Source organism: Phragmites australis, chromosome 20 (assembly GCF_958298935.1).
Source record: "Phragmites australis chromosome 20, lpPhrAust1.1, whole genome shotgun sequence".
NCBI classification, from domain to species: domain Eukaryota; kingdom Viridiplantae; phylum Streptophyta; class Magnoliopsida; order Poales; family Poaceae; genus Phragmites; species Phragmites australis.
Genome location: NC_084940.1, coordinates 8,829,116 through 8,848,637, shown reverse-complemented (window position 1 = coordinate 8,848,637; position 19,522 = coordinate 8,829,116). Strand labels below are relative to the sequence as shown.

Below are 19,522 nucleotides of genomic sequence, written 5' to 3'. Positions count from 1 at the left end.
CAACTTTGCACTAATGTGCAGATCCTTAATTGTCACCGAATTCTCACGAATATAATCCCATCCTCATGAGTTGGGTAGAAAATGGATAGCAGGTATCCAAATTATCCGATATTCATATTTATTAAAATACAAATATGTATATTTATATCTGTATTCGTTTCAAAAACAGATATTAAAATGTATGTATATGTATTTGTTTTTGAGATTTGGATTCAAATGTGAATATCTGAATTGCTTTGAATTTGGATGTGGAAATGGATAATATCCGTATCCGCCAACCAAGGAACTAAATTTCGCTAATATTTTAGAAATTTCAGAGGTGAACGGAATTTCTATATTTCGTCCCAATCAAATTGTAACAAATTAGTCAAATTTGATCAAATTGACCAAAAATCTAAACTTTCGACATGTATTTTAAATGAATTAATTCCATTAATTCCAAATGTGAATGAATTTTTTGCGCACCAAAAAAAAATTCTTATCATTAAACATGTAGAATATTTGCATACAACCCAATCGAGTAGATATTCGAATGCGGATTTAGATTTGAACTATCCCATTTATATTTGCATTCGAGGATATTCAGATTTATATTTATATTCATATTAAAATATAGATATCAATATGAAAAGTGAACTATTCGTTCCCATCTCTACTCAGGAGCCCTATCTCTTCAAGTCCAACCCTAACAACCTTAGGGCTATACGGCACCATGAGCAAGAAGCTAACAACAGGGAAGGTAATTAGGGACCATCTCCTCTATATAAGCCCTCCTTGATGGGTATGCTACCAGCAGAACCATATTGAAGACGCTGAGCTAGTAGGATAGCGCTCGCAGATCTGGCCGCCTGCCGTCGGCTTCGTCCCTAATTCGGGCAAGACGACGATGAAGAGTTTGTGTAACGGGGTTTGATTCCATCCCTCTCTATATCTCTCTTCTCGTGTCGAGTTCTTGCTGCGTCTGCTTGGCACTTTGCAGGTGGTCGACGACGCGACGGGACGGGGCGTGGTGGTGAACTGGTGATGGTGGTGTGGCTGACAGAAGAGAGTGAGCACGCAGCGGCCAGACTGGATCTAAATACGGCTGCTTCTGGAGAGATAAAGACGATGGATAGATGAATGCCTAGACGCAGCTGCTGTTGCGTGCTCACTTCTCTTTCTGTCAGCTCTCTCGCTCCCTCCTTGGCACTTGCTTCGCCACATCCAGCTCCCCGACCGTCTCCGTCGCTTCTCACCAATCGCGTCGTGCAGCCGTTCTTGCATCGATCTCCGAGATGCACTGTTCGTTTTGCTGCGCCGGCCTGGCCGTGTCCCCACCTGAAACCTTATCTTGTCTCCCACACGGATTCCGATGGCCTGCTCTGTGGAACAAGTACTCTTAAATTTTATGGCAGCCGCTGCGCGCATGCAGGCATGGATTCTCGCGCTGGGCAATTTCTCTACGTTTCTTTTCTCGGCGATCTCCTCGTTGCCATCTCTGTGCCTTCCGATGATGGATTATTAGCAGGGCCTTCAGCCTTGGGGGAAGAGGACGCGTGATGGATTAACACAGCTCTTTGGTCGCCTTCCCAGATGTGCTTAACGGAAAGCACTGTTTGACTAGTCCTTGCTACCCTTCTCCCTTTCCTTTACTCTCTCTCTCACTTATCGAGTGCTCTCTCCTCTCCTTTTTTTGCAAAGATCTCACAGCAAAAATTGCATCTTTCTCCCTTTTGTTTTGCTCATCTCATGTGGGGCTCTGAGTGTCATGAGGTTGGTGGGAGGCAGCCATGGCGTTAGTGGTTGGAGGCAGATCTGCTTGGTTGCAAGTGGAAAGGAGGCTACCGGCGGCGGCGCCTTCCAGATCTGTAAATGTTTCTTCTCCGGTGAGTCCATGCTTCCCCTCGTCCTTAGCTTCTGCTAAAGCGTGCATGCCTCCTCGTGCTTGGCCTACTTGTGGTATTGTCTTTATATTGTTATTTGCCTTTTTTGGAGTTTGCTCGTGGATATATGGTTTAGTCTTTAATGGCGATTGGGGATTTCGCATCTTATTGCACTTGTACCAGCCATATGAACTAGCTATGAGCTAGTTCTCTTGTGGTTGACTGGCTGTTTCGTTCACGCAGCTGTTTATCTTTGGTGTTCATTATCAGGTAGCCGTGCATGCATGTTTCTCGTTCTTAATTTGAGGGAATCGTTGTCAATCTTCGAGATAATATCTGGGCTAAGTTACCCTTAGGCTCAATATCATCTAATTGTCTTCCGAACTCGCTCGTGGCCGGGTTTTTTCCAGCCCTTCATTATATAATCTCCCATGTGGGAAATTGGGAATAGCTCAGTGCAACATATGGTCGTTTTATTGTATGCAGAATAGAGCACTTGGTTAACCACTGATCGGGCAAACCGTTAGGATTTCACACTAGCTGTGCAATATCACCAAACTTACGAGCTTATATTTTTGGTTTTGGTGCTGCTATATCATTTGTGATCCATTAATTCTGCATCCATCTCCCTTTCTGTAAGTGCAGAAAACTGCGGTGCTGATCATCCTTGCTGTTGCTGCATGGATGGCACATAGAGTTTTAATTGATGTTCAGTAGATGTTACAGAAATTTTAGTTAGCTACAAAATATATTAATGAATCTTAATTCGATCATGTTAAGTTATAGTTATGAACTACACATATGGATCAATGTTTGGTTTAAATTTTAATTGCATGTCATATATATATATGTATTTGGATACTACCTGACACTGAACAAGATGAATATTTGGATGGCACTTACGTTTTCTGTTATTTGTGGTTTTGCATATTGTCTTGACAGCATGTCGAGCAACTTGTTATGTTGATAATGATAATGTGTGGGGCTGTGGCTCTATCTTACATTATCTGATAAAAATTAACCAGTGTTCTTATTCATTCACCTTGCTAACCCAAGCTTTGGATCCACATACAGTAGAGTTAAAGATTGTCTAATCCTTTAACAAAACAAAGGGATTAGTTCAGAAGATACTGGGTACATGCATGCCTATGCTCCTGAAGGTTATTGACTGCTCACAACATCTCAACACCAAATAAAGAGATTTTTAATCTACGTTGAAATCCAGTTGCTAGATCATCTAGCGCTTACTCATTCTTTATTTGAAAATCCGAATATAAATTGAAATATAGTTATGTTGTGGACGCGTTTATCGGGAGGACTTACCTGCGCAGGAAGGGTGCAACCGGGCCATCGACAACTCCAAGTGGCTGAGATAGACCCGGCGGCAACACCTTGAACACAGTGAGATAAGTCAAGGCTATTTAGTTTGTTTAGCAGATCGTCATTGTTTGTTAGTTGGTTGCTCGCTGGCACTGAAACTGTAAAGGTAGCCATAAGTGTCTTAGGTTAATCATTGAACAATAAAAGGTACGGCAATTTATCCCGATTACCATAGGACACAACTATAAAGGTAGCCATAAGTGTCCTGTGTTGCTAAGTAGGGATGGCAATTTATCCCAATTACCATTTACCCACGAGAAAATACCCGAACAGGGTAAGGTACAGATAGCATTTGGTACTTATATGTACGTTCGTGAGTAGAAAATACTACTTAACGGTAAACAAATACATGTATAGGTAAGATATACTCATACCTATGAAACCTGTAGACCCATATAGCTCTCTGATAGGTGGGCTTTCAATCCTCCAAATCCTAATCTCGTTTCCTCATCTCATCCTGTAATCAGCATTCCTTAGCCCGTCAGCCGCCACACGCATAGCCCACAGCGACACAACCCCTCCCCCCGTCGCATCTCGCATCGTGCGCCCCCACCGCCTCCCGCACCGTGCGCCCTCATCACCTCTAACACCACACCTAGCGCTCGGTGCCTCCAACTCGGATCCCTTGCCCGGCGCCTCCAAGATCGTTGCCTCGTGCAACGCCCGATCCCGCTCGTCGCGCTGCCCACCATGGTGTGGTTTCCCTGTTGGCCTCCTTCTCTCGTTCATCCACGCCACGAGCGCGCTACGCTCGATGTTGTGGCTCTACGTCACCTTCTGGGTCACTACGCCAGAACAACACATTGGTGACGGGTGATAACAGTCATTAGTGACGATTATCACACCCGTCACTCTTATTGCATCACTAATGATAAAATATTAGTGACAGGTTGACTAAAGACAATCACCGGTGACGGGAGGATCTGATCTATTTCTACTTCGTTAAGGCCTTCATCGCCGTGTTTGTTCCAAATATAATATCTTTTTGAATCCATGCCTTAACAGTGATAGTACATATTGTCAAGTTTTGAGAACTTCTTCTCATTCTTATAATCACAGTATAGACACCAAATTGCCGTTTTATCCCGACCTTCCATATCCGCCACCGCGACAATCAAAAAGACTTCACCATGCTTATGTACTCATTATAAGTACAACAATCAAGGTACATCCAACTTTGGTCCACCATCTATAAATTAAAAAAATATTAATTCTAAATAGAAACGGCAGAGAAGGTAGAATAAATATAAAAATTTGAACTTAATTTAACTAAATTAAGTGTGTACCTGTGTTCTAGTGATATTCAAGACAACAATTAACATCCAAATATGATACATGTTATCTATGGTGAATGATCCTAACTAATTTCTAATATGCAAAGATAGGTCATAATTCCATTTGAGGATATGTGACCCGAGTAGGTTTCCATGCTCTTATACGGTTCTAAAGAAAATTTCGGCAGCACCTCCCCTCTGTTCTCCAAATACACGTCTCGACAATGAACCGAGAGGGTATGTATCTGGAGAACAATAGGGAGACGCCACCGAAATTCTCTTTGAAACCATACAAGAGCACAGAAACCTACTACTCGGTCCACATATTCTCGAACTGTCTAAAGTACGTCGACAATTCGGGAGCATCTTCTTATAAATATGACGAGTTGTCAAGTCATATTTATAATTAAACACTCCCGAATGGAAGACGTAAGTTACGCATGTACACTAAGGGGGATAATCTACATATATCAAGATTTGAGAGAAGGAGCAAAATTGTTGATTCCAACTCAATCCCTAGAATCCACCATGCATATATGAGCAAGAGGAGGAGGAGAGGGAGGAGACAAACCTTCAAAGGCCAGGGATAGACACCAACTTCAAATCATCAAGATTTGATTTGGCCTCAACGAAATCGCCAAAAAATCACCCCTTTACTGAGCAGCCACGGTGGATAGACATTGTTTGGTCATGCTACTCGATGATTAAAATAATACTAAACATCACTTATTAGTGACGGGTTATAAGGACAACTGTCACTAATGAGTGAGCCATTAGTGACTGGTCTCATAACAACCCGTCACTAATGAGTGGTCCCAATAGAGAGCCGCCAAGGCTACATTTAGTGACAGATTATAAGGACACTCGTCACTAATTATTTAACATTAATGACGGGTGATAAAGATACTTGTCACTAATGATATATTAGTAATAGGTGAAAACTAAGACCCATCGCTAATGACTTCTACAAGAAGAGATCGACTTTCAGAACAGAGGCATGCATGCAAATAGAGAGGACTTCAACAGATCCCATTCAACAGAACAGAACTAAACTTCGATGGATGACATCCTAAATCAATGTCAGGATTTGGCAGCCGTCTTCACATTCAAGAACACAAATATACATCTAGAGACTTGAATTTAACTCAAGTCAGTCAGACAATATAGTTTTGCATACATTATGTGCTTATCCAAATATCCATACATCATTACACTGAGCATTTGTTGGAGCACGTAACCTCTGATATTTAACATAATTGAAATCTACAATACTATATCCTAGTACTTCATTGATATACATTAGCGCATGAATTAGTGCACTCTCTTTCGCTTGACATGGACGATCTGATGCTTTACTATAGACAGTAAACAATATCTTATTAGCTTATTCATTTCCACTTAAATGAAATCTTATATCAACCGGGAAGTTTCCTTCAGTAGTGAAGTCCACTCCGTGGCCATAAAAGCTTAACCAAAGATGCTCCATGGCTTGATCTAAGATAGCATGAAAGCTAATTGCCGCAAAGGTGTCACCAAAAATATCCTACAAGAAAAAAAAATTATGAAAATAATACACGCTAACAGTCATGTATATCAAAACAACCAAATTACATATTATTGTACCATATCATATTCATCGAACTGAGCAAACCTCTCACTGATTGAAGCCAAATCCTCTTCGCCCACCTCAAGCGTTTTTATTCGAAAATAGTTGTAGTCAGTCAAAAAGAACCCATGCTCCTCAAACACTTTCAGTCACCCTTCAGCACATTTCAACACCTACATGATAGGACGATATGAATTGAGCCTAATATACTATAAACTCAATTAAATTGTTGTGTCCTAATGAGTATTACTACGAGCCTAACAATGAGAGAAACAAAAGAGGTTACTATGATCGGTCTCGATCGTGGCTGATGGGGGAACGCCGGTGGGGGAACGTCTAGAGGGTAGTATACGCCTGGTCTATGAGCCGATGGAGGAGTTATCAGGATCCATCCAAGTCCACCACGGTGACGGCAACGGCCCCCGCCACTGTATAGATCCATCTCCCTAACCCTAGGGGGCAACGGTGTACATCGGGTTGTGGTGGAGGGGGGAGGATGGCGGCAGCATCAGCGGAGAGGTGCGAACGGCTGCGGCGGCTGGAAGAGGAGGCGAGTGGACATGAACAGAGATGAGTGGTCGAGAGAGAGAGAAATGAGCGGATAAGAGTGGTCGAGCAGATAGGAGTGGTCGGCGTAGAAATTAGTGATTGATGATAAAGACACCTGTCACTAATGAGTCAGTCATCAGTGACGGTAACAACTACGACCCATCACTAATCACTTTAATATTAGTGACAGATCTCATAACGTTCTGCAACTAATGAGTAGGCTACATTTAGTGATGTATGCCTCATATACCTGTCACTAATGACTGAATTATTAGTGACAGACTTTAATGTGACCCGTCACTAATATCTTTAGTGATGTGTCGTTCGTTCCCTGTCACTAATGAACCCTCATTAGTGATGAGTTTTGGCCGGGTCTCAGCCCGGCCCACACATTAGTGACGGGTGGGCACTGGTATCGTCACTAATAGTGCACTAGTGACACATACTGAGGAGTCGTCACTAATGGCGTGTCTCCTTTCATGGTTTCTTACGTAGTGAGCATTTTGTGTGCCCATTACTGTGTGGGGCACGCCGCCGCCCTATCACGTGCTCTTCGATTGCTGTCACCACCTCAGATCAAGTTATCACAGACAGTTCTTAAACTCTTATCACATACAGGTTTGAATTCCGTCTCTACAAAAGTGTCGTTGATCTCAATCTCGTCATAGATGGGTATCACATACGATTCTACCTAAGAACTCTGTCTATAATATAGCTAAACACGTGTCAGCTCTGGATGTCTCAGAGTCGGTTTTTGTCAAGGAACCATCTGTTTGTGTGATGCATCTTAGACGGTGGTTGTTAACAATCTATCTATGATGAAAAGAGAGTAACAAAGGGTTGTTGTAAGAAATCGTCTGTGTCATCTGACACAGACTGCCTTTCAGTCAAATTGCACTAACGGATTTCTTTAAAAACCTTTTGTGTGTTCCGCCCCACCCGCTGCCATTTTGCTCCATGGCTGCTTTATGGACATTACATAATCTCAATATGATATAAACATAGAGTTTAGGTAGATGGAAATATATTACATAAACCTAGTGTACTGATATTACACAGTTTAAAAGAGATTATAATATGACATTACATAGTTCGACGGTAGACAGTACATAACACAAGTTTGATGGCAGACATAATATGGTGCGGAGGTTATAATATGATGCTAATTAATTATATAAACCCTTGGTCTGGAAGAAAATGGCATGTTAGGTCTAGAAGAAAATGGCATGTCAGGACTAGAAGAAGACGACATGTTAGGATGTCCTTCGTGCCTTCGTACTTGGCGCTACTTTAGAAATGTATAGGAGATGTATTACATGGGTATAATTGAATAAACGTTTGAGAAACTATTATCAACTTTATGTACCTGACTACGTGTTATGTAAACAATCATAATGTTGCTATCATAACCCTGGGGCTCGAGCATGTAGAGATCTCTTTTAGTCATTCCGTTGTTGTCTGTGAATGCTTTTCATCCTTTGACCAACCTTTTGGACCTCCACTTTCCTCTGACCTGACACTCAACAGCCTATTGAACATCGTTGTCTTTCACAATCATGGTTCTCTCATTTAATGGTAAATAAACAGTGACGTATTCTGCATATATGTTTTGTCCATGTATATTAAGGTGTTGTTAGTTGTGCAATTAGACATGCAGTTGCATTGTGAAAAGGTTTGTACTCACTAGGCAACAATTGTTTGTATGCATGTTGCTTTTTTAATACACAAATGTAGAGAGGCGCAGGAGAATTTGTACTCGATACACCTCTGCATTGTAACCATCTGCCTAGAGTTTAGGGTTGTGCCACGTGGGCATATGTATCCTGTTGGTTTGGTAAGGACACTTTACATTTCGTATGAAACACATGTTGTATAAGGAATGTGTATCTTGTTCAATGGTATTTTTTGAATGGTCAGAAGGCTTTGTGTCAGGTGGTGATGGTGGAGGTTGTTGAACATATGTCGGGAAAAGCTTCTCTGACCCATCCTTGTCAAATATCAGCACGCTGAAGTCATCATGTATCTTGTATTTAAAGATCAACATATCTTCTGGTTCGAGCTTGTGCTTATTTACAAATACCGTCCATCCATTCCTAAGAACTAGTGTCATACTTTGTTGTGTTAGGTACACATGGAAAATCTCATCAGTCCTTGAGGTAACCTTGACAAAGCATGAATATCTCCTTCGAAGGAATCTGTAAATTTAGAAGGGAATGCATGCGAGAAAACATTATAAGTTTTAATAGAATGTTATGTAGGCTTTTTGACAGAGGAATAGATATATACTTACTATCTTAAGGTTGTTGTAGGAAGTGAAGATCTTGATCAATGATGTTGGACCAGAATTAGCCATTGTCCTGCAAGATAGTAATAGCAGCATGTAAGAAGTATTGTTGTTCCCTTATTGGTAAAGCAACCTCGTAAAGCCCATGTTTATGTATATGCTACCATTCTCCAACTTGATATAAAATAATGAATAAAGTAAACAATACTCCATTATCTCAAACTTATGTTTCTTTCATGCCGTCAAAACCCAAAACATCTCAAAAATGAAAGTTAAATTGTCAGATAAAAAATACTTAATAAAGCAAACAATAATAGCATCAGAGTTTGGATAGGAACATATGCAGTAGCAAAAGCAATCCGCTCTCCTGCAATGGAGTGCACAAGCTACTAAGTGCCATTATTACATTAAGTGCCTTCTACACTCTATTGCAGGAAGAGCGAGCAAAAATGAAACTATACAAGATCATCATTTGCCAAGAACAACCTGAAATAATCCAAGATCCTACCTAAGAAGCAATTCTATATGCAAATCTGTGACTCTAGCTACCATACACTACCGTAGATGTCGAATCAAACCTATACCCTACCATACACTACCCTGGCTACCGTACACTACACTACACCACCGAGATTCGGCCGGAGACTAGCGGAAAGGGATCGGTGTTGAACATACCTTTGACGAAGGAGAGCGGAAGATTAAGAGACTACGGCCAGCGACGAGCAGTTTGCACAAGTGAGATAAACGAGGGTGAGGACAAGCGATTGCGCAAATGAGGGAGATGAGCAGTGTCCCTTGAACTTCTCATCGCTTTATGGGAGGCTAAAGGTCAAATTTATCCGGTGAAGACTATAGACGGATTTAGAAGGTACCGTCTGTGACAACATTGGTTGCCCAATCTGAAAACGCGTGCCTCTATCTAAAAAACCCGCATACGGTTTTACATAGGTAACCGTCTGTGTCTTATGACACATTGCAGAACGCATTTAATCTTCAGAATTGCTATCTGTCCAGAATTGATCTTCACAATTTCAACACAGACATGGTATATATTTGAACCCTAGAAACATCACAGAAAAATATACATCACACATATAAGAATATCAAAGGCATATATATAAGAACATCACACAAATATATATATAACCCACATATATAACACATAATAACACATTGTCTCAGCGTGCAGCAACACATTGTTCAAAACCCATAATAGACATAAGTAAAAGTAAACTAAAAGTAATTAGACCCCATCAGCAGAACATTGTTCAGAATTTACACCATCACTAAAAGTAAATTAAACCCCATCAGCAGCACATTGTACACAATCTACTTAGATCCTTTGGTCGCCTTTGAGGATGACTGGCCAATATTAGAAAAATAATGATGCTTGCGTTTTGGCATCATCAAAGCATCAGCAAAAGAATTGTCTTAGTACAACACCTCGTTGTCATCCGGATCAGACTCCATCCTGACAAACTCCTAGATGTATCAGAACCAAACAATATTCGTTCCAATCTCTTGCCTTTGTTATGTACGTGATGACGGCTCAATAGAGTCTTGCAGTTCACGAAAAGATCTCCATTGTGACGAACAGCAATAGAGAAATTTTCATCAGGAATAGAGGACAAAAGAATGTGATTCAGAACATAAACTCGGTCCACGGTGTCACCCTTCACAACAGCAAAGAACACATGCTCCACAGGATCGAAATCGACGCCAAGCATCTGGATCGTCGAAGCAGGCATAGGAACGACCCTATCCTCCCAGTGCTTGATAGCACTGAAAAGTGATTCAGGCATTGTATGCAGATCTGCAACACACACAACAACAACATTACACACAGATCGAAGCAAACTGTGAATCAAACCCTGCAAGTTAATTGCGTACTACACTACACACTAATCAAATCAAACCCTTACCCTACAGTACAACTACACTACACAGTCCGAATCAAACCGGCACTCGGAGACTAGAGCATGAGAGCAAGGGAGACGAGCGGTCTCTTGAACTTATCATCGCTTTAGTGGGGGTAGTGGGAAGCGAGGGGTCACATTTGAACAGTTACTTGGGTCTTTAACTATAGACAGATCTTAGAAGACACCGTCTATGAAAATATCACAGATGGGTTTCGTCTATGTCATGTGTGTGTCTTGTGCCCGAATACACAAGCGGTTTTAGATAAAACTCCTCTGTGATTATTTCATAGATGGGTTTTTCTCAACACCGTCTGGGTCTTGTGCCCGAACACACATATGGGTTTAGATAAAATCCGTCTATGACATAGCACAAATGGGTTTTCCTCAAAACCATCAATGCATTGTCATATACACACACGGATTTCTAAAAACTATTTGTGAGTTCTTGCACACCCAAGCGGGAGGTCATGTTACAGCACGTCTCCTTAGTAACCGTCTCTATGTATTTTCCATCAGTGACGGGTCGTAGGAAACCATCTTTGATACTCTATCTGCTTTCATTGTTTCTATTTTAGTGTGCCATGCACGCTCTTCGGCAGCTGACATCACATGCTCTTTAGCTATTGCCACATGAGTGCAAATGGCCAGCGGGTAAATGGGTAAACTCGCGGGCAATGGGTTGGTGCCCGGTCTTCGCCCATGGGTGTTCGCGGGTATACCCACGGGTGACCCTTTCATTTGATTTTTAATTGGGTTGCCCTTTCATTTGATTTTTAATTAATTACTGAAAATGGTCTAATTAGCGCCTTCCAACTAATAAATCTTGGACATGGATGCTAATTTGAGCAAATGAGCATTGTAACTAAACTTTGCTATTCAGATGTCTTGTGGAATTTACGTCGCTAAAGAGCATATAAAGATCAATAATGTTGATATGTACTTTTACTAGCACATGAACTCAGAGAATCATATATGAGATAATACACTATGCAATTTATTTAGAAACAAACTTGAAATTATTCTGAGTCCAATCTGAACAATAATTTTCAGATTATAACACGTGCAGTGGACATGATGAACAACAAGAGGGAATCTGTGAAACAATGCAGTGATATACAAGGGGGATTTGAGGTTATTTTAAGTGTTTTTGATGGATTGTTGCCTTTGATAGTAAATTAATTACAGGTGGTAGTTTATTGAATGGAACAACTTTGAAATGCAGCTATGAGATTTAGCTTAACGAACGACAATCATGCTACAAATATGCTAAAATGGTATTTTTATTAGTAGTATATATAGATTAATATGCATTTAAATTATAAGATGCCATGCAAATGAAATATGAATTTATTGTCTATTCCTCACGAAAGCTATAAATGCGAGCCGTAAATTATGAGATATCAAATCTGAGAAGAGCGTTGTGGTTAAATAGGATGGAGAGTTGCAATAATCAAGTGAATGAATGGTTATGATCTAATGTGTCACTTGAGATTGCGTATGTAACAAATTTGTAGCTCATCTATTGCCCTAAAGGGGCTGATATACAAGAAAATTGTACATATGCAAAAAGACCCCTATACAAAACCAAATAGAAACTAAGGGTTATAAATCTAACACCCCCCCTCCCCCTCAAACTCATGGTGGGTCAACCACACTGAGTTTGGAGAGGAAATAACTATATTGAACCCTTATTTGTGCCTTCATAAAGAAGCCAACTAACTGGAGCTCGAAAGGCATATACTGAAGAGCCACAACTTGATCCTGCACCTGTGATCTCATGTAGGAAGTATCAACACCGATATGCTTGGTGAGTGCATGTTTCACTAGGTCTTGAGCAATATTGATCGCACCAGTGCTGTCAGACAAAAGAGGAGTGCGTGTTGTAACCGACACACCAAAATCCGCTAGGAGCCACCAGAGCCACGTGATCTCAGATGTCAACATCGCCATAGCCTATAACTCAGCCTCAGCACTCGAACGAGAAATTGTTGTCTGCTTCTTGGTCTTCCAGGCAATTAGGTAGGATCCAACGAAAACACAATAGGCAGAGAGAGAGAGCAACGATCAGAGTGATCACTAGCTCAAGTCGCATTAGAATATGCCTGGAGCTGGAGGGAACTGAAGTAAGGAAAGAAAAGATGACAAGAAATGGTGCCACGAAGATATCGCGGAACACAGAGGAGGTGTGTGTAGTGGAGCTGAGAGGGAGCAGATACAAACTGGCTGAGGATGTGAATAGAATGAGAAATGTCCAGATGAGTGATCTCAAGGTAGACAAGACTCCAACACGATGACGATAACGAGTGGGGTTGATGAGAAGCTCACCATCAATGGAGAGGAGATGAAGCTCCATGGGTGTATCAACCGTGCGATGATCGTGAGAGCATCTCAAGCAAGAAGATCCTAAATATACTTCTCTTGGGAAAGATAGATGCCGTCATGTGTGGCAGAGAACTCGATCCCAAGGAAGTACCGAAGAGGACCCAAGTCAGACATCAAGAACTTGTCACTGCAGCACTTCTTCACAAAGTCAGTGAATTTAGAATCATCACCGGTGATAATCATGTCATCAACACAGAGAAAAAAACGTGCGACCATGAGAGGAAGTGTGAACAAAGAGAGCAGGGTCATGGTCACTAGGCTGAAAGCCAGTGTCAGTTACAACCGAAGAAAAACACTCAAACTAGGCCTGATGAGCCTGCTTGAGGCTGTAAAGGGAGCAACGCAGACAAAGCAACATGCCATCAGGGATAGATTACCCTAGAGGTGGCTGCATGTAGACCTCCTCACGCAGCTCGCCATTAAGAAAGGCATTCTTGACGTCTAGTTGAGAGATGGACCACTGACGAACAGAGGCAACAGCTGTAGAGACAGTTTCAGCCTAGAAATGAGGTGAAAGATTAGAGGAGATTAGTAGAACACGAGTAATCTCAATAATGTGACGTTGATTATGCTCAATAGCACCGTTCTGAGCATGGGCACCAGGATAGGAAAATTGAGCAAGAGTTCCCTAGTCAGCTATATAATGACAATGTGCATCTGAAATGTACTCACCAGCAGAGTGGCACAAAAGGCTCATATGGAAGAGTTAAACTGAGTGTGAATCATAGTGGCAAACTACTGGTAAATGGAAATGAACTGACCACGAGAAGACATAAGGTAAATCCAGGTAAATCTTGAGAAGTCATCTATAAAGATTAGATAATAGGAGTGACCCCCTTTGAAACGAAGGGAGCATGCCATACATCAGAGTGGACAAGATCGAAGGGATGCGAAGACACAGAATCACTAAAATGATAAGGGAGTTGTAGCTGTTTACCAAGCTTGCAATACAGAATCACTAAAAGGATAAGAGAGTTGTAGCTATTTATCAAGCTTGCAACCCATACAATAAAGAATAGTGTCACCAGAGACAGGACCTAAGACACCACTACCCACCAAAGTGGAAAGCCTAGAACCAAAGATATGGCCTAAATGATGATGCCACTATGCAAAAGTGGTGGTAGAGGAAGCGACTGACAAGGAGGCAGGAGAACTGGATGACTGGCTGTCCGAAGTGGCTAAAGGAAGGCATAGCCAATAAAGCTCCCAGAGGCGCTGAGAGTCATGACACCTAGGACCAGTCCCCACCAGAAGCCCAGTACGAAGATCCTAAATGTCAACCTCAAGAATGATACGACATTTATGATCGGTGATCTGACCTGTGGACAAAAGGTGCATTGTGGGTTTAGGAACATGAGAGATAATAGAAACATAAAAGGAGGAAGTAGAGAGAGTGCCCCGTCCTACAACTGGAAGGCTAAGCAGTAGTCCTGAGTGCTGAGGTAGAAGCTGCAGTGGTGAGGCGGCGGAACGACGCAAAAAGCTCCTACCCTGCGACAGACACAAAACGAGAGCCCAACTGACTAGAACCACCTCATGGGCTCTGGGTATCTTCTTCTTGAGCAGAATGCCCTGGCTTGTCACAGTAGTCGCAGACGACACCCCCCACCACCATCGGGGACGGCTATGGCGTCGAAGGAGGCAGAGGCACCTGAGGAGGTGTGAGAGCCAAAGAAAGGACTCGAGCATCCAGGACAAAGGTGGACTGGTGAGCCAGGCTCACACCCCCCCTGCTTGAAGATGTGTCTCCTCAGCTCGTAGCTCAGGCATCACCTCATCAAGCGATAGGCACAGGCGTCGCGTCAACAGCTGCGATCTGATAGTCTCAAGCTCAGGGCAAAGACAGATTGGAATTCATGAAGACGAAGAACCTCCCTCTAACTCTGGTGGCGGTCACATCACCTACAAGTGCCAATGGTACAAAACTTTGCACTCAAGCTGTCCAGACACTGCCAAACTGCTAACATATGATGATGGAACTCCTCCACATTGGAGTCTACTTGTGAAAGAGGCTGAGCTTCCGTCACAACAACAATGTACAATGCCTCGTTGTGAATCTCGTAGTTGCGGCAGAGGTGAGCCCACATTAGCTGTGTAGTGTTGAGTCCCTCTAGTGACATCGAGAGATCGACCTCCATGCTCGCAAACAAGATTGCTTTGGCACATGCCTCCTCACTCAACCATGTCACATAGACAGCGAGATCTGACCGATAAGTCTCCATCTCGACCTCGAAAGCATCAATCAGAGGAGCTCTGGCATCATCATTAGCATCTAGCGGGTAAGTGGATGGAGTTAGAAGAGCGGGATAAGGCGGACATGCCCGCTCACCAGTAAGGTAGCCCCACAGCTACTAACCACCCATGTGGATCTCCATGTGAAGCGCGAACTCCCCCAAGTTGATGCCATTGAAAAAGATCGGGCACCGCGGAACAGGAATGGCACCCGTACTTCCGTAGGACACCATGAAGAAGTTTTGTCTCTTCCTTGTTCTTGCCCCTTTCAACCTCTCGCTTAGCAGGCAATGGTCGAGAAAGTGGCGGGGGCCAGGCTTGGTCAAATCCGATGGCAGCGGGGCAAATCCGGCTGGGGGGAAGCTGGATCAGGCGGCGTAGCAGGCGGCTACGCATCAGCTGGCATAACAGGGGAGCCAAAGCTCGGGGCGGCAATGGCGTAGGCGGCTGGGACGAAGCTCGGGGATGTCCTCGATGCGGTGGCGGCGGTGGCGGCGGTGGCGGCGAGGACAGAGGCGATGACGACCGAGTCAAAGACGGTTGGAGCGACGAGCGGCTTGCATGAAGCAAGCGCATGCATGAGATATCGCATGGTAGCGCGCGCAATCGAGATGGCACAGAGGAAGATGGAAAAGAAGGAGGGCAGGAAGGGAAAGGGAGATGGAGCTACGTGGTTGCCGGCCGGTGGAGGCTCAACGACGTCTAGCCGGTGGACGGTGGCGGTGGATGTGGATCGAGAATAAATTTTGATGGCTCTATTACCATGTAACAAATGTGCAGCGCATCTATTCCATATGCCCTAAAGGGGCTGATATACAAGAGATTGTACATATGTAAAAGGACCTCCAATGAAGACTAGATTAATGGCAAATAATTAAGCCTTTTTTTTAAAAAAAATGTATATGATACATGTATGACCCATTTCTAGAACTAGCAGACCTGATGGAACGTCTTTCGGTTGCAAATGGCTATTAATTATCCTTCTGCTAAACATATAAATATTATTGTAAATTAAAATTATTGTTGTTATTGTTAAAAACATTTATCTTATTAGTGCAACTAATCACTAGCACACTAAAGAAGTCAACTTATCCCGCATTCTCTGCTGTTAGTTGATTGTAAATGGTCTGATCATGCTGATGCCTGTTCAGGTTAGTCGGCAGCCTTAAATAAATTCTATCTCAGGCTAGTTGGCAGCTTTAGATATATTCTATCTTTTTTAGGACTAAGTTCTGCCAAATGAATTATGTTGTATCGTGATTGATTTGATTACTTGAACATGTTGCTTGTTAATTGCATCCTGGGTTTTTCCATCTGCAGCATCCATAATGAATTTGTGGTTAAGGTAGTACTTGAAAACTAGGAAATGTTTGGGGTAATAGGGAGCATTAGGCATACATCATTTAGTGCATCAGATGTGTCTTGTAAGCAATCTCTCATCTTATATCATTTGGTCAGGCGCCTTCTTTCACCTGTTTGACGTTGCGGATGAAATATCTCCAAGTTTCCGGCATCAGTTGGTATACACAAAGCTTGTTGAATTTGTTCATCATTTCATGAAAGTGTGATCTCAGCGAACCAGCTACTACTGCAGAGTTCAGCGCAGGTGTGCTTGCAACACAGCCATCTGTCCTGGCATACAATATGAGAGCTATTCCAATTCTGTAAGGCTATTACTCGCCTTGCTTTTCAAATTTTGTCATCTACTGCATGCCTAGCTCGGTGTGCTTTGTTTTGAAAGTTAATAACAGAAATGAGGAAAATCATATTATTTTATCTGAGAGAAGCTTTCCACTGATCTAAGTATGGGCCGAAGCTAGGTTTGTTCACAGTAAAACCTAGGACAATCGATGTGCTTAATATTTCTGAAGTGGTGATGAATCTATACTGAGACTTGTCATGAACTGATGATTTAGGTTTGAAACCATGCTATCTTGTTCTCAGGGATTTCATTTTCGTATTTTGGGAATTATGACTACCCACCAGGATGTTGGTAACTGGCTGGTTTCAGTTTCTCTGGTGGATAAGCCAATTTCTTTTCCTTCGACAAGTTCAGCTGTGTGCTTAACTTGATATAGTAGCATTGGCCTCTAAATTCTTTTGAGATCGTGCACTCAGATACTCTAGCTAGAACTGACCGATTTTAATTTTGAATCTAGGAACCCTGGTACTGGTGGTCACCTTAATTATCTTTGCTGCAGATTCTGCTAGTAACATACTACTTGCAGTCAAGGTGGTTTCTGTGTCTCATACAAGTGCCAGGTATGTGGCACACAAGAGAAACTAGTTGCCGGTCTATTTGGCACAGCTCCAAGATCTATACTGGATCTGAAATTTGTATGAGAAAATAAAGTAGTTTAAATTTTTATTTTTAGTTCAAAATAAAAATCAGATGACTCGACTAAAGATTTTTTTGGAGCTATGTTTGACTAGCTCCAAGAAATCTTAAATATAGAGCTGTGCCTAACGGGTATATATCAATTACATATTCAAAGCAGTCATTTGTGTTTTTTGCTTGTTGCAAATATTTTTTGTTATTAAACAGAATTGACAGGAACCTGTGACATCATTTTGTCCTTGCTATCTTCATACTATACAGTTCCTAAGTCAGATCATTTCAGTATGCATCTACTCAATTTTCATTGTGTCATCTAATAGTGAAACTGTCAAGCAAAAGTTCCTAGTAATATTCTAAGACCGAACCAGTTTGTGCTTGTATAGTTTTGGGTCCAACCAAGCAGTTGCTCTTTGAAGAACTGATGTAGGGAACGCGTGAAGCTTACGTGTCTTGATAGAAGCAAGAAAACACATTCACAACCAGCTCAAAATGGAGGAGAAGAGAAACACACCGCTCAATGCTGCCGATAGTAGAAGCAACCAGCAAGCCGATCACAACCTTAAGTGTTAACACATACAGTAGAGGACTGTTACACAGCAGCAGGATACAACTAAAGGCGAACTGAAAAGCCTGAAACTGACAAGTAGCTTCTAGCATCATCAACCACAATCAGACATTCAGAAGTGCCCGATGGCCGTTGATCATCCTTTCTAGTGTTGAAGTAGGTTGCTCTTTGGATTGGTGCTAACATTATTCCCAGCTCTATTAATCAATATTATGTTTGGATTGATTCTTTTGTGAAGCTTGATAAAAGCATTCACATGATGGGGCTTGCTGTTGTTTACTAGGCTATTTGGAAAGCTAGAAACAAAACATGCTTTGAGAGAAACTTATTCGGCATCATAGTGATGTAATTTTTTATGCTTGCTCTTTATTGACTCTGGGCAGCATTACTCAAAGAGATGAGCTGATTCGTGGCGTACAAAGCTTACTGCAGTCCATGTATCAAGTGCTAGCTCAACATCAACCTCCATCAGCCCCCCTTGCTGGTCGTCTGATGCTATTACCGGAGGAAGATCAACTAGATGCTGACCAGGAAGATGATGAAGAGGGAAACTGAAGAACTGCGGGTTGCTTTCCAAATTTCTCTTGAGAATCTTTTGGTCTTTGCAGGATGGTTTTGAGAAACTTGTAGCGCCCTTAGCTTTTGTCTGGTCTCGGTTATGTTTTGTCCTTTAGCGTCCCTTAGCTTTTGAGAATCCAAGGTAATGGTTCTATGCTCCTATTACACTGCCACCTGTGTCGGTGTAAGATCATATTGCTGTGAATTCTGTTAAAATCCTTAATGGAAATGGGATTTCCCCGGTTCGAAAAATAGTCAGGAACCACTTTTGTAAAGACGTTATCACTGGTACTGAAGTTCTTGCATTGGATGTACTGCTTGCTTACCATGTATAGATTGTCTTCTCCATTGTACCGTTCTTCTGTCGAAGCCGTCAGGTAAATATTTGGGGATTTTTTAGCCAAATATTGTTTTATCAAGCACGTGGTTACTGCTATGTCAATAATACTGCACACAGCTTAATGCAGCGTGAAACGGAGAATAAACTCCGATTTTTTAAATAATAAAAATTACAAATATATGTATCTGTTTAAAAAAATTACTGATCTATATTTAGGTTGTCGGTTGGAAAAA

At 42.0% G+C, this 19,522-nt stretch overlaps 1 long non-coding RNA gene across 2 annotated transcripts; it reads left to right on the top strand.

Annotated features, from left to right (window-relative positions):
* Positions 1-767: 767 nt before the first annotated feature.
* On the top strand, positions 768-19,241 carry LOC133901710 (uncharacterized). Of its 2 annotated transcripts, XR_009906759.1 has the most exons (4): positions 768-1,865; positions 16,947-17,008; positions 17,083-17,152; positions 18,775-19,241. It is a non-coding gene; the product is annotated as an uncharacterized LOC133901710 (long non-coding RNA). The 2 variants fall into 2 exon arrangements; XR_009906758.1 differs by having other exon boundaries at positions 16,947-17,152.
* Positions 19,242-19,522: the final 281 nt, after the last annotated feature.